This window comes from Parambassis ranga, chromosome 15 (genome assembly GCF_900634625.1).
Source record: "Parambassis ranga chromosome 15, fParRan2.1, whole genome shotgun sequence".
Lineage (NCBI taxonomy): Eukaryota > Metazoa > Chordata > Actinopteri > Ambassidae > Parambassis > Parambassis ranga.
In genome coordinates, this window is record NC_041035.1 from 4859973 (window position 1) to 4874997 (window position 15025).

The following is a 15025-nucleotide window of genomic DNA, read 5'->3' on the forward strand; positions in this document are numbered from 1 at the left end:
ACTTGATCAATTATTAATTGTATCAGTATTGGGTCCAGAGCTTTTGGAATGGCTCCATGTGTCCCTGATTAATACAGCCACAGCACTGGATACAGTTCTTCTCATCAGCATGCAGACACTGCAGAGGAAACAGAGAAAATCAGTCAAAATATGTTAAAGAGTCAAGAGGAACATTCACGAGAATCAAGGATGGCAAGAGCAAATCACTGAGGAGCAGTTAGCGAGAGAGAGACAGGAAGACAAACAGAAAGGGAGACTTGCGGAGAGAGACGAGGAGTGACAGCGTAAAAAAGAGTGAATTAACAACCCGGCAGAGGTGATGGCTCCATCGGTGCCTCTCCAGGCGTGCTTTCGGAAATGGAGTGGGCTCCACTGCGTTGAGTCCTGCTTAATAGTCTCCAGTGCTGTTCTGAAGGTCCTGATTAGCGCACACCGCAGAGATTGACTCCGGGTAAAGTGTGCGTTGATGAATACAAATCTGCGATGTGGCCTTGGCCTCAGCGGGATTAGTTGAGTGAGTGAATCTAGCGGGCAGGTAATCAGGCTGCAGCAGGTTTATCAGTCAGCTCCTGGCTCACCGCGTGATGCATGAGGAGATGCTCAGACGTCGCGTTTCTTTTCAGAAAGGAAACGTGGTTCAATCACCAGTGCAATGTGCCTTCCACCTTGCTCGGCAGCACAGCCACTCTCCTTAATGCATGTCACCTGCCCAGTGCACAGTGACACTTATACACATGCACTTGATGGATTTGATAAGTACAACATAGTCAGAAAGCATATTTAAATATACATCTGCCTGTGACTGCCCACTTTACCTCCAAGCACAATCAAAGATCTGTGTTTTTCCTCCAGGAAACTCCCAAGAGAACACTCCTCTTATTTATCTCTCTGATTCCATCTGCCTGTGTCTGTCACTGTCTCTCTGTCCCTCTCTAATTCTCTCTCACTCTGTCACACTTGCATCCTTGTTGTCGCTGTCTGCAGTGGCCAGTGCTTCAGTGTCAGCAGCTGTCCGTTAAAGTGAATGCCCTTTCAGAATAAAACAAAGAGACATAAGGCAATTTTAAGCCTTTTTTTGCTCTTTGACCACACTTGGTACAGGTTGCATGAGTCTGATTAGTTCTTTCTTTCTCATACACCTTATTAGAAATGATGCAGTGATGCTACAGAGAATGTGAATAAACTTTAATCACTATTTCACAGTGTTCACAAGTGCAGTATCAGGGTTTTCTTTTGACTTTGCAATTCTGTCACAACTGAGTGTGCATTTTGTTTTGTTAACATAATCGTGTTTGTGATGACACATCATAATTTTAAGCTTTGGTTATCATTTCTGTTGGAACTGCACATCACACATGATGCATTCAAGGATAATGATAATCCCAAAGTTGATTCCTCCTGTTTTTACTGCTCCTGGCTAAGATGTTTTTATTTTTTGCAAAAGCAACAATGGTGGAGGAAATAATGATCCAGAAATGTCCTTCTGTTATTTACTTATTCAAACCTTTTTTTCCCTCAGCATCTTTGCATAGCTCAAACAATGATGAAGTGACCAGCACTAAATGCCCGGGGTGTAATGAGAGAATGCGTGCTGTCTATTAGAGCAGATTAGTTCATGTTGCCCCTGAGGCTCATCCAGCCTGGAGCTAATGTCCTGTGTTTATCTCCTGAACATGACCACAGGCACACGGGGAGCTCTCTCTTTCTAACACACACTCTGTACTCAAGCAACCCTGCCTCATTTGTAATAAAACAGAGAACACACAGCGTACAAAACAACACCCGGAGCTCAGCAATAAGGGGAAAAACTCAAATATATATATTTTTTTGTTTTTTTTTATTTGAAGACCTACTTTTGGAAAACAGTGTGCACCCATAATTAATGTGCTCTGCTTGTTATGATGTTTTATTCTGTGGCAGGCAGGGTTGGACACTGATAGTCTGGGTTCTGGATAAGCATTTAAAACACAGATTTTTAGAGTCATATTATCAGTGGTTTAACATTTTTGTATTAACCACATCTTTTTTCCCCATATTGACAAAAAAAAATCCTGAATAATTAAACTGTCTACTCATTTACTGATTTATGACTATCTTTTTAAATTCAGGCCGCAGCGTCTCATTGTATTGATGTTCCCATAACTGCTGTAGCATGCTGTCCAGTTTTCCAATGATTGCCATCCAATCTGAGCCCATAACACACGCTTTTACCCTTGTTGTATTGTATTAGAGTGAGTAGTAAATAAAAATGCCCATTGTTTTCGACTGACAGTGCCTCAGGCGGAGGCATAAGCCAACAGTTACCATCACATGACAGAATCAGCTTTGCTGATCAATGCAATTGATCCGGTGAGGAATATGGGATTGATTGACACGGAGGGGGGGGAACCAAGTGAAATGGCAGCTGTGTGTAATGAAAGTTTGCCTCGTGGAACCTCAGTGACTGCCATCTATTTGCTGCTGATGCAGTCTCATTTTAATAAAGCTCAATTACAAAGCAGTCTTCTTTACGAATGGCGTCGAGGCAGTGATTTGCTGCTGTGAGTTCCAGTGATTCAATTGTCTAGGAAGTAGCAGATAGGAATGTGTTTGGGTGATTTGTTTCTCATCATCTCGCTACATAGCGTCGCGGACGCTCGGGTCGATCCACCACGCAGGATGATAGATGCTTTCATTCCTGAGATGTCAAGAGATATGGACATGCGTTTGTGTGCGTGTGTGATTGTGTTTTATGCATTAGGAGATAAAACACCACCCCCCCTGTCCCATGTAACCTCTGCTGTAATGGTTCTGTAATGAATATCCATAAACTACAGGTGGGAATCTAGACAGAGCTGACTGACACACAGACACACACACAACACAGGTAAACATGCATAATTTGACATTTACCCACAGGTGGGTAAACATGCAGTCATGAACACAACGGTTTGAGTACACACAAACACGGGCACCTTTACTTTTCAGTGTGAACACATATTACACACTTTCCTGTCCCTCCACAATCATAAAGACAACACATAGTGGATTTAGATAGCAAACAGGATTTGGCAAAGAGGATGAGTAAACCTTTGATAATGTGTACTGTAACTGTTATATCTCACTGTCAGTCAAAACAGAGAGCAGGAATATAAATGAGAGGCTAATCTTTAAATCAAAGTACATTACAGAAAGAAATGTTTTAGCAAAACTTATTTAGTAGGCTAGTGACGTGGGGGACATTAAAAAGAGCCACTAACATTAGTTGTCAGTGACACAGTAACAGTTACAGGGTCATTGCTTTTTAACCTTTCAGAATGTATTTCCAGTGTTTGTCGGTAAAACTACCTAAAAATGTGGGCCTGGCTTGGACTTCATGTCAGAAATGACATGAAAGAAGTTGTCATTTTGTGGAGTGTTGGCTGGACATTGACAAAACTATTTCATCACAGCCATAAGGTGCTGGAAAACCATTAAAGTGGAACTTTAAGAGTAAAATAATTGACAGAATAATTTACCCTGATCCCAATATCAGTACTGCCATTACATTTCCATATTAAGCAAAATAGACTTAAAAGCGAGATGCTTGCAGTGATTGAATATACCTGCGAGATGATCGACACACTCTCAACACGTCTCTGTGCTGAAGCTTCCTTTCTTCACTGTCTGTCAATTTCACTCACCTTGTGATGGATAGAAAAAGCTCACAGATCGTGATTCACTCAGCAGGCTGCCTTATAAAATAACTGGAGGCAGTGTGTTTTAGCTGCCACAGTGAGGCCAAATGGATGGCAGACGCGCCGGAGGACACTGTTTGTTTCCTTTGAGTGCTTTCTATTTGGTGTTACTTTATTGAAAGGTAGGGGATGGAGTTATTGCCTGAAACATGGGCAGCAAGAGATGCAGGGAGGATAAAAGTGTGCAAGAAAATAGAAAATGATAAAATGGATTTTTCAATTGTGATCCTGTGAAGTTACTCCAGTGAAGGAAGCTATGATAAAAGTTGTTTTTCTGGTTTTTGAAATGAGACAGCATCCAGAGTCAATGTAATTAGACTGCGACTGAGCACACTGACCCGTTGTTCTCATGTTGCCAAATAATGAGCATGCAGAGGAAGTCATTGGTCAGTAAATGAGCCTGGGGTCGCCTGTCAAGTCATGAAGTAATCATTAACTAATCTCATTTAATCACGACTTCATCACCCGCCCCCTTCTTGTCCCCTAACCCCTCGCCAATTCCCCAGCCCCCATACACCCACCAGAACCAGTGCTGTGGAGCAGTTGTTTTACATTCGTGTAGCACGTAGGGAACTGTTTGCTTTGTCTGACTCTGTTTTACACAAACCAGGAATCAACATGCATTTCCATGTAAATGTAATGATTTTTATGAAACACTGGTTCCAATTTTGGCCCAAAAATAAACAGTACTATTGTTGCATGTATTATTTCCTAAATAATTAAATTAGGAAGCAAAGATCTAGTCTAAAATGACAAGGTGTCCTCACCACATCACATGTGTACGTATAGTAAACCATAGGATAAAAGATCAAAAATGCAAAAAATGGCATTTGAGCTGAATCCTGCTTTAATCTTTCCAGGTCAGTACCGTAATATGTCATAAAACATATCTTCAATCTTCTATCGTCAACAAACAAATCTTCACCTCTGAAAAAACAGTACAAAAGTTAAAATCATATATAATACATAGTGCAACATGACTTGACCCTTAACATATACATATTTTTACAGCATGAAGTAATTGGATTTCAAACATCAAAGCTAATATAATAATACCAAAACACCTCGTATAGAACCGCATCTAGACACACAGCTTGACCAAGCTTTTACAGATGACAATTCACATGACTGCAGTAAAACCTCTGACATTCACCCCTCTTTTGTAGCAACCAAGTGGGATTATTACATCAGAAAAAAAAATACAGAGGACCATAATGGTAGCTATGGCCATGACCAGAGGCAGCACTTCAGCATTAGTTTTCAACATGAGTGATCATCTGACAGACATCAATGCAAGTGCTTTAGCAGCGGCACCAGATGCCATGAGACCATAGTAACTGAGACCCAAAGCACCATGAAGCTTTTTTTGGTTTTGTGCCTGAACCACCCAGAGACTAAAGCAATCTACAACAGTAAAACGAAGGTAAACGAAATTGGTGAGGAGCCTGAACCCATGACTTCAGCTTTTCAGACTGATGCTGATAAAAGTGCCACCCATAAAATAAAAGCCAATTTTCTCACACTTGTTAATTTGAAAGTCGCCCCTCCCCCTGATTAAAAAAGGCTATTGTATAGGTGCTTTCCTCTCTCTCTGTTTCCACTTTTACCTTCACATTGTTCTCCTATGCTTTTCTTCCCCAAATGCCACTTTTGCTTTTGTCTCCCTGTTTCTTTCTTCCTCCTTTTTTCCTCTCATCTCATCTGCCTTTGTCAGCAGTCTGGCCGGTGTCTGCACTTCCCTTTCTTTTTCTCCTTATAAGGCCTCTTTTACACTCTCTGTATCTTGCTATGCCGCCCTCCCCCCTGCTATGTCTCGACCCCTCCCACCGTGTTTTCCGCTTTCAACCTGCCAGCAGAGGTAGAGGAGTTCTCATCCATCTTCAGGGCAGATTTTGACACGTCTGAATGTTAAATTAAAAACATATAGCCCAAAGTAAGTGTGTCGTATGCACCTGAAGTGTCCGAGACACAGCTTAGAAAATGAATATCATCCATCAAAAGCTTCCTGCATCTCTGAAAAAGCTTGTAGGGGAGAGATGTCTACTGCCAATTATATGATGAGATGGTGGTGGTGGGGAAGGGGGGTGGTTGTTGCATATGCAGTAACACAGACAAGACATATAAAGACATCTTTGTGTGTGGTGTTCACATTGTCTGAGTGACAGCTCGTGTTTCTGTCTTAATCCCCAGAGATGGAAGTGATAGCGCTCCCCTACTGTGTCTGCATTTTCCCCCATTTGTTAATCCATACATCAAAACACGTGTGATAGATTGTAGGCAGTAAATCCTGGGTACAGCAAAGTCACTTCATTAAGCAGCTCATTGATCTGATGGGGGGGGGGTGATCTGGATTTTCTTTCATATTTTGGTGATCACAGTGGTGAACAAAACACTGCAGTTGTTGCCTCTAGCTTGATCTGTCATACACACATCAGCCATGACATTCGTGAAGGGTCGGTCCGCAACAGTGCCTCTGTCCTATTGTGCATTCTGATGCCTCATCTTCCTGATAGATATAGAAGAAAAAGACAGATTAGCAACATCTTTGTGTGCATTTCTTTCCTCCTCTCTCTCATATTCAATCATCTTGAGACCCAGCAGATTTATCTTGCAAAGTTTAGCAGAGTCTCTGCTCCCAGATGGGCCCATTGTGAGCAATTTTGCAAATCAATGAGCAGGCCTGGTTTATGGAAATGTTGGCTTGTTCTGGTGGTTTTTCCACCAGTTTATTTGTTTCCACCTTCATTTCCTGACATTCTCTGTCTAGTTAATTGACTCTAATGTATATGTTGATCATAAACCTCTATTCAAATGACAGAAGGGTGAACGTAATTCAAGGAAAATATTGCATCATGTAACAGGAGATGTGGAGCAATCAGAGTATCATCACTGTTAAGAAACAAGATAAAATGTTAGCCACTAATTAATTAAATAATGTTGAAATTTTCTTCATGTGGACAGTGATGGAGGCTGGGTGAGATGATTGACAGATGTCAGATAAAAAAAAGTAACCACATTTAACTCATCAGCATCGTCTGGACAACAAATCCATCCTGAGGGCAACATGCTTAAATTTATGCATCAGCACCTGATTGGGCTTTCATTCAGTGATGCATGATTAATTGCGTGCTAGAGCTTGTATTTGACATACCTGTAGAGCTCGTAGAGTTTCATAGTGCTTGCTTAAGGCCACTTATGTAGGAGGAAAACTTTTATCATTCATAGTGTGTTAATAAGTCTCAAATATTTCCCTAGATTTAAGGACTGATCCACATCAATCTGTTAAAATCTGACTGGTAATCCCAGTGATCTGTTCATCCTGATGTGACAGCCTCCCTCTCTCTCCTCTCGGCTGTCAGAGTGCTGTGCTAGCTGACTGCTCCGCCATCCCTCAATATCGATCTGAAAGTTCTCAGATTGCTTTCAGCAGCCATCACCTCCTCCTGTCATAAAGGAAACGCCGCACAGCTTTCACCCTGTTTTAGTAGTCAGGAAAGAAAAAAAAGATGGCTGATGGAAGCAAGGCTGCTGTTCTGTTCTCAAGCTGAGTGTGTATGATCTGGATTGATGGGGAATGTGGTGATGTTTTTTTGGACAGGATAAAAGAGAAAGCCTCCTGTCTCTCTCTGGCTTTTCTCACTTTGTTTTGTTCAACAAAAGTGCTGACGGTCTGAGCACTTAACAGTTTATTGGGGACCGTGTCCCCTTTCTGTCTCTTCTTTTGGCTGCTACCTTCCTCTCTCTGTCTCTTTTTTTTGTCTCCTCACCTCTTCTTCCACACTTGTACACCTGAGGGCACCAGCAGGACTAATTATGGACAACAATAACACCCCCTCAGCTCTACTCCATTCCCAGCTGCGTAACAAAAATCATTGGCACATCGTTGCCACTATTGTAAATCAATCTGACAGACCTGGAGGTGAGGTACTGAATACATTCATGTACCATGTGCTTGTGCTGCAACTTGTACTCACACAGGAGTAAACAGGCTCACCAGTTGTTAGATGTCCACATCCATCTCCTCAGCGGACTGTTTGATGTTCAGAAAGGGACCTCGTGATGGGGACGGGAAAGGCAGAGGGGCATGGAGATATAGGAGGCTGGGGAGCAGGGACAGGCGATTTGTGGACGGGACCAGTGGAGGAAGGTGGTATAGACAGAATGGCTGGATATATTAAAGAAAAGGAAATGGGTATCGAGGGTATTGTCCAGATATGAAGGTGGCAGCTGTGGTGAGGGGGTAGTTAATACATTAGCTTTCAGGTGCAGAAAGCTGGAAGACACAAAGCCTGAAAAAAAACATAAAAATAGTGGTATGGATGTGGTATTTTGAAAATGTATAGCCGTTGTGTTGTGGTCCTACAGCAGTAGGGTTGATTGTGTGACAATGGTTGCGCTGCAGCGACCCAACAGAGATGAAAACAAGAGTGTGGTGGAAGTGTCACTTTCTAAATTTTGCCATGTGTTTGCCATATTTCACCCACTTAGACAATCATGGGACAGAATCTAACAGTTTTATAATAACAACTGATACACAGACAGATACAACCCATGATTATGTTTATGCTGACAGAACATATGGACAACTATATGGTTAAAGAAGAATCGGTAAAGCTCACCATTAATATGATTCTTCAGGAGTCAGTGCAGCTGTTAAACACTACATATACATGTTAAACTACAAATCATGCTTCTGACTGTCTGTTTCTGTGCTGCTTATATCAGACGAAAGTGCATAGTCAGTAGGCATAAGTAGGAGGCTGATGATGATGCTCACCGGTGATGAGAACAGTGCAGGGCTGCCTGGTCAGCTGCTGGAGTTGTGATTGAAAGCTTTTGGCCATAATGGACCAAGGGGTACTTGTATTCAAAAATGATTAAAAAAAAAAACACACAAAGAAATTAAAAAGCCCAGTGCATTCTGGGTGTTTTACCATCTCCTTCATGCAATATTCTGCGTTTCTTTTGTGTTTTCTCTGATCCTTCCACCCCTTTACTTATTAAAGAGCTAATATTTCAGTTTGATAGCAGTTGTGGTGTTTATGTTATTTATCCCAGAAAACAGATTTCCTTTTTCCATCTCTTGCAGATTTTAGTTTGAATTATCTGTGACAGAAATCGTTGGCGTTTGCTTCAGGTGGTCACAAACTTGGAGCCAGTAGATGTGTTCGTGAGGCCAGGCCCTGGACTGCCAAGAGGCTGTTTGTGGGGGCGGTGTACTGTACAACACTGTACTGGAATGTGTTTGTGGAGATTATTAAAGAGCCATATATTTCTGCTGCAGCCCCACAGGGCCTGCTCTTACCGGCTGATCTCCACACTGGCAGACGAGTTATGAAACAACTGGCCTCGATGGAGATTCATCACTGCAGAGCCAAAGCGTTTCTGTCCCTCTCTTCTTCCCACCATCCTTTTCTCCCCAATTTTTACTCTCTCTCTGGTCTGTTGAATTTCCTACTGTACATCTGGTTCAAACAAAGCACACATGAGCTTTTAAGTCTTTTGTCCTAACAATGGGACTACTCACAGCAGAAGCACAGTTTGGCATCACATTGTTTCCTCGGAATCCCCGGAGACTGGCCCACCAGTGATCTACTTACTTCTTGATGAGTAAGCAAGTAAAGTTTTCACAAGCTTGTTTGAAAGAATATCAACAGCATGGCCTTCATACATGCTTCGTGAACATCATATCTAGATGATGTCAAACTGGCATTCGAGAGCAGCATTTAGCAGTTTAACATCCACTTTTTAGCATTCAGTGTGAAAGCTGGGACATATTCAAAGTAGGGGAATCAAAGGAGAAAAACTCAGCTGGGATTCAAGCCATGCGGGGTACATCCAACTCCAGAGGTGTCGAAGGCAAGCGCTCAGCGATGAGAAGCATACCTCTAATAGCTTGTTGATATTACAAAATAGGCCGGAGGGGTTGAAAGGGGAATAAGTTTGGGACAGGATAGAGGTCCAACATAAAGCTGAGAGGAGGGAAACTTTTTTAGGTAGCACACAGTATTTGCCGCAGGCTTGTATGTCTGCTCCTCCATCAGTTCCAGCGCTCATAATCCCAGGTTTGAGGCTGAGCAATTTGGACCAAAGGGGGAAAGACCGTCAGGCAGGAAAATAAGTTCCGCGTATGAAATTGGTGGTACCGAAAGCAACTTATGCATTCAGGTGAGCGCTCCCGTCGAGACCTGGCTGGGAATATTAGTGAAGCAGGATGGATGAAATGAGGGGGATTTGTTGGCAGAGGGGAGAATGCTGCAATGGGATGTGACGGCAGGAGACTGAAAACAGAAAGGGAGGTGCAGTAATAACTGTCTTTGGTAGATTTGCCAGTATGTTTAATAAATGTGATGAAATCGGAGCGAAAAAGCTGATGACAAGAGGTGATGGAGAAGAAAACAAATCCAGAATGGAAAGTGGGAAGGAAAGGGAAGAAAGACAAAGAGACTGTTGCACTACAGGGATCAATTACTAGGAACTGTGAGTTATGGTATTTGCTGCACCGAGTGCCATGTGGCTTTATTGCACTGGGACAGTGTTTGGAGGAAGAGGGAGATTATTAACCTCACAGAAAGAGAGGGAAAGTGAAGTGGAGAAAGCCAACAGAGAATCAGAAAAGCACTGAAATAAAGAAAATGAGGTACATAGTTTAGGAAGAAAAGGAAAAAAATAATAGTCAGAGGGCAAGAAAGATGAGTAAACCTCGAGGCTCTTTCTTCACCGCTCCACTCTCTCTATTTCTGCTTGTCTTGCACTTTCAAGCGTGGAGCCCATTAAAGCAGATGACAGTGTAACTCACCACTGATAATCAACAGAGAGAGGAAGAGAGCGCAGATTCTCAGAGAAGAGACCCCGAGCCTCGTTTATTATGTTAGATTTTTCTATTGAATCCGAGTGTGCTGTAATTTTTCAAAGCGGGAAGGAGGTGCAAGGAAAATCATTCAGACAATGAATAATCAAGACACGTGTAGACGAGACAAGACAAATTTACTGTACGGAATAAAAAGTTCATTTTGAGTTCAAGACCTGACATAACATAATGTGTATAAGATTTTAAATACTGAATGTATAAAAGCACCTGGAAGGAGAGTTGTCTTATTTAAAAGTTAATTGCTGGACAGCAATAAAGACTGATGCACCTCTAATTCTGTCTGACTTTAAGGGTGTATTTCTGCTGACATTTTGAGGGCTTGTTAAATGCAGTTTTTGCCACTAATTTGCTTAATTCCATAGCCCGGTGTGTATGTATATATACCATATACGTGATATTTGCCCTGTGATGGACTGGCGACCTGTCCAGGGTGTCCCCCGCCTCTCACCCATAGATAGCTGGGATAGGCTCCAGCCCCCCGTGACCCTGCACTGCAGGATAAAGTGGGTTAATGGATGGATGGATCTACATGATATTTAGATTACACGTGGCATACACAGCACCTAGTTCAAACACTGACACAACACAAGCTGTTGAAAGTCTGTTCTTATGTCATAGAAAAGTTGCACCGATTTTACAACCACATTACAACAGTTGCTGTATGTTGTCTTTGTAGAGTACAGGCTAAAAGTTTATGGAGCTCCACGTAGTAAAATGTCAATCACATCTTTCCATTTTTTATTAAACAGTTTAAAACCACAAAATTAGATTTTTTTTAAAAGGTCTTTGTTTTACATTTACAGGCTGGAAGTTGTTCATTTGTGGCTATTTGATGTGTGTGTGCCCTGATGTTGTCCCATTTCAGTGTTTACGATGCCTGCTTGCCCCTGGGTGTGAGCGTGTTTGTTCTGTAATCCCCTGCAGGCACGCCACCAGGACAAATCCCTGCACAGTTATTGTACTTAGCAAACAAAGAGGTGGTGAATTATAGGCAGTCACCCAGTGGCACGCCGTGACTGTTTCCACTGCTGCAGAGCTACGAGCTGTGGAAAACAAACACACCTGTCAAGTGCTCCTTGTCCCCCGCCCTCCCCCCCATTGAACCCCGAATGTCTGGGTGAAGTGCAACAATATGTTCTGTCAGACTGGTGTAAAAGATATCAGTGCCAGTGACAAACATTGGTGGGAAAACTGCGTGGCATTACATTTAAAATAGCTATAACAAGGACGGTTACAAGTTGTAACAATAGTAAGGCTCATGGCAAGGACAATGGCACGCGCACATCAATGATGTGAACATAGTGACAGTGAAGTATGTGCTTCACCATGGTAGTGCAAGATCAGTCAATATCAGTTGTGCTATTGAAGCTAAACTTTTGATCTAAGTGAGTTTTAATGCTGCAGATTATAGGAATTTTAAACAGGCATCAGAAGGCCTCTGAAGGCCATTAAATGAAAAAAAAAAATTAAGGACAGATGGCAGAGGGGAAGAGAGCGACCGGAAAAACAAGAGAGATGGGAGCCACAAGAGAGGAGTTCAGAGATGGATGATGATGGTGGAGAAAGAGGATGGGAGGTAATGATTGGAATTCATCCTGAAGCATGTGGATAAAGACATTAAAGAGGGAACAAAACCAAAAGGGAAGGAGTCAGAAAAAAAAATAAGATGAGAACAGGGTCCTGAGGAGTGGTGCAGGCGGAGCACAGAGGTGGTGAGGTCAGGATTCGACCTCGTGGTGTCCCACGATAATTGAAATTAGGTGGGGGTGGTGGCAGCAGCACTGGAGGAAGCAGGCGACATGATAATCAATTTGAGGCTGAATCGGAAACATGAGCCGCTGGGAGGGGGGGAGAGGCATCGTTCCCCCATACCAGGCCTCCAGATGGCCCCAGCCCCAGCCCTGTGTGGGCCCTGTCAGAGTGCGCAGCATGTGCATGTGTGTATGAATGTGTGTGTGTGTGTTTGTTTCTGTGTTTTTGAGAGACAATACCATCTGCCAGGAGTGCAAGGGGAGTTCAGCAGATGTATTTGCTGACACTAGGGGCATAGTACAGTATAGACAATATGCTGTATGTGTACACATGTTGCAGGGACAACAACAAACACACAAACTAATTATACAGGAAAGACATCCATTTTCAGGCAGCATACAATTTACCTGCTATTGGTTTAACACTAAGTTTATAGTCAAAGTTTCTGTGTAAACCTGATGCGAATGTATGTACAAACCTAGTCATTTTTCAAAATAAAATACCTCTGCAGACACAAACTACGGTCTTTTCCTAAACCTAATCCTCTTTGTAACACCTAGCCTGACCTAATTTTTATGCATAAATGAACTGGAAGTGACATTCAAGACATTCATGCTCTTAACTAAACTAAAACAGCAGTACCCTCCAAAAGAGAACTGATGTCAAACCAGCGAGTAGTGTTGTCATTCAATCAGGCAGACACATGTTGTACAGTGTTTTTGTTCTTCCCGGGAATCCCCAGTAGTTCAGGAAACATAATGGCCAGGGTAAAACATACCATAATTTTTGCTTTCATAGAGTCTTGATATGTACTAATCCTATTACAGGAGCTCTGTTCCTCATTTGACCTTACTGTTTTTCCTTCAATCGTGGCTCTTTAGCTGTTTTGCATACCATTATTTTTAGACACAAAAATTTTCACATAATAACAGATTTAATATGAACCTCCTACAACTCGAATCACAAAACTATACAGTTTATTGAGGGAAAAAAAATTGATGGCTCATCGCATCCATATGTGATGGGATCAGTGTGAGAATGTGTTGGAATTGAAGACCACCATGCAGCAGTAGTTGAGGTGTAAGAAAGTTCTTTATTGAAATTGTTGCTAATGTTTTTAGAAACATAATTAAACATTGTTGCATGAGCATGTGTGAATAATTCCGTTCTGTACATCGGCCAACACAAAACACGGATCCCTTCTCTGAACCGTTTTTAGTGCTGCCTGCAATTGTCTTTACTGACAAAACCTTGAAATGCCATTGATATAAGTGGCTTAACTTTTCAGCTGCTGCAGTTTCTTCTAATTATGTTTCTGGTTGACAAGGCTTCTTGCATTTAGATTAGTCTTGAGTGCAACGACTGTAAATGAATATGCAGGTAGTTCAACAAAATACTTAATTAGACATGCTGTCTAACAGTCTGTAATCTTCCAGCTAAACCTTCAAGAACAATGCTCGCATGTCTTAAACAAATACGCTGTACATGGTGTTGTTTCTTCTCTGCTGCTTAATGCTGTGATAACCTCAGATCAGCTCTATGAAGATGAGAATAGACTTTCAAATCCACCGGGAATATGACGCAGGTCATATATGGTGAAAATAAGAGGATCAAACAAAACATGTCTGCTCATAAGATGTAGTGCCAATTGATTGATTTGTGGACCGAAGGAGGCGAGACAAACAGAGCAGAGAGGGGGCAGCCAGGAAAAAAGGAAGTGAGGTGACTGAGTGAGGATAGAGGTGAAAAAATGAGCAAGTCGGCACTTGCTTCACTCCGAGGCTGCTAGACGTCTTAGAAAAGCCTTCATCCTAATGATCTCACATACAGCATCCAATTTGTCACCAATTCATACATCACTGGACCATCACCTCATGTGTCCCTTTTTAATCTCCCTCCCTCTTTTCCCACTCTCTCTTGCTTTGTTGTGTTGAATCTTATTAACACAGTTTGCCTGGCTCAACACTCCATCAGCCAGTCGGTTCGTCAACTTGCTAACACACACCCACATCACTTCTGTCCCGCTGTCACGCCGGAGGATTCACCTATTTTAATTGATGCTCGTTAGAGAGAAAATAAAATAAAATGCTGTGTTTGTTCCGCTTTCATCCAAAATATCAGGAGGTTGGGGAGAAGTCTATGAAAATGTTAATTAATGGCAGATCAAGGAGAACAGTAGCAATTACTGCGAGCTGACAGATGAGCAAGGCACTGCGCTGGATACACACATTAACAGATGCCAGCAGGGCCATGGAGAGGATGGCTTCAGTTTGATACGAGCTAAACGGGAAGTTTGATAGCAAATGGGCTCTTATGTTAAGTTGATATTTTGCACACACACATAACAGCTGCATGGATTTAATATAGATACAGACAGATGAATGAAAGTACATCATTACTCTCTGCCTCTTCCACTCGTTTTATTTCTGCACACTGTTGTGAAAACGTTGCAGTCAGGGGAGTTGGATTGCTTTTGTTTTGCGATATCATCTGTAGGTGTATTTTCTCTGTTGTGTAAAGCCGCACTGATGCTGTTTGATTTTAGCCTGACATACAGTAGATACTGATATTTGATGTTGATGTAATTTTTACAGAAACACATCAAATAAAATGCTTGTAGCGAATGTTGGCTCCATGTTTTCAAACCCTTTCAAACTTTTAGGGCAAAACATTTGATGCAAAAGCA

The 15025-nt window shown here is 42.1% G+C and overlaps 1 protein-coding gene across 1 annotated transcript in view; it reads left to right on the forward strand.

The window, feature by feature from the left end:
- gfra1a (gdnf family receptor alpha 1a) overlaps window positions 1-15025 on the forward strand; it is a 72397-nt gene that overhangs the window by 33631 nt on the left and 23741 nt on the right. The gene's annotated exons all lie outside the window — the stretch shown is intronic.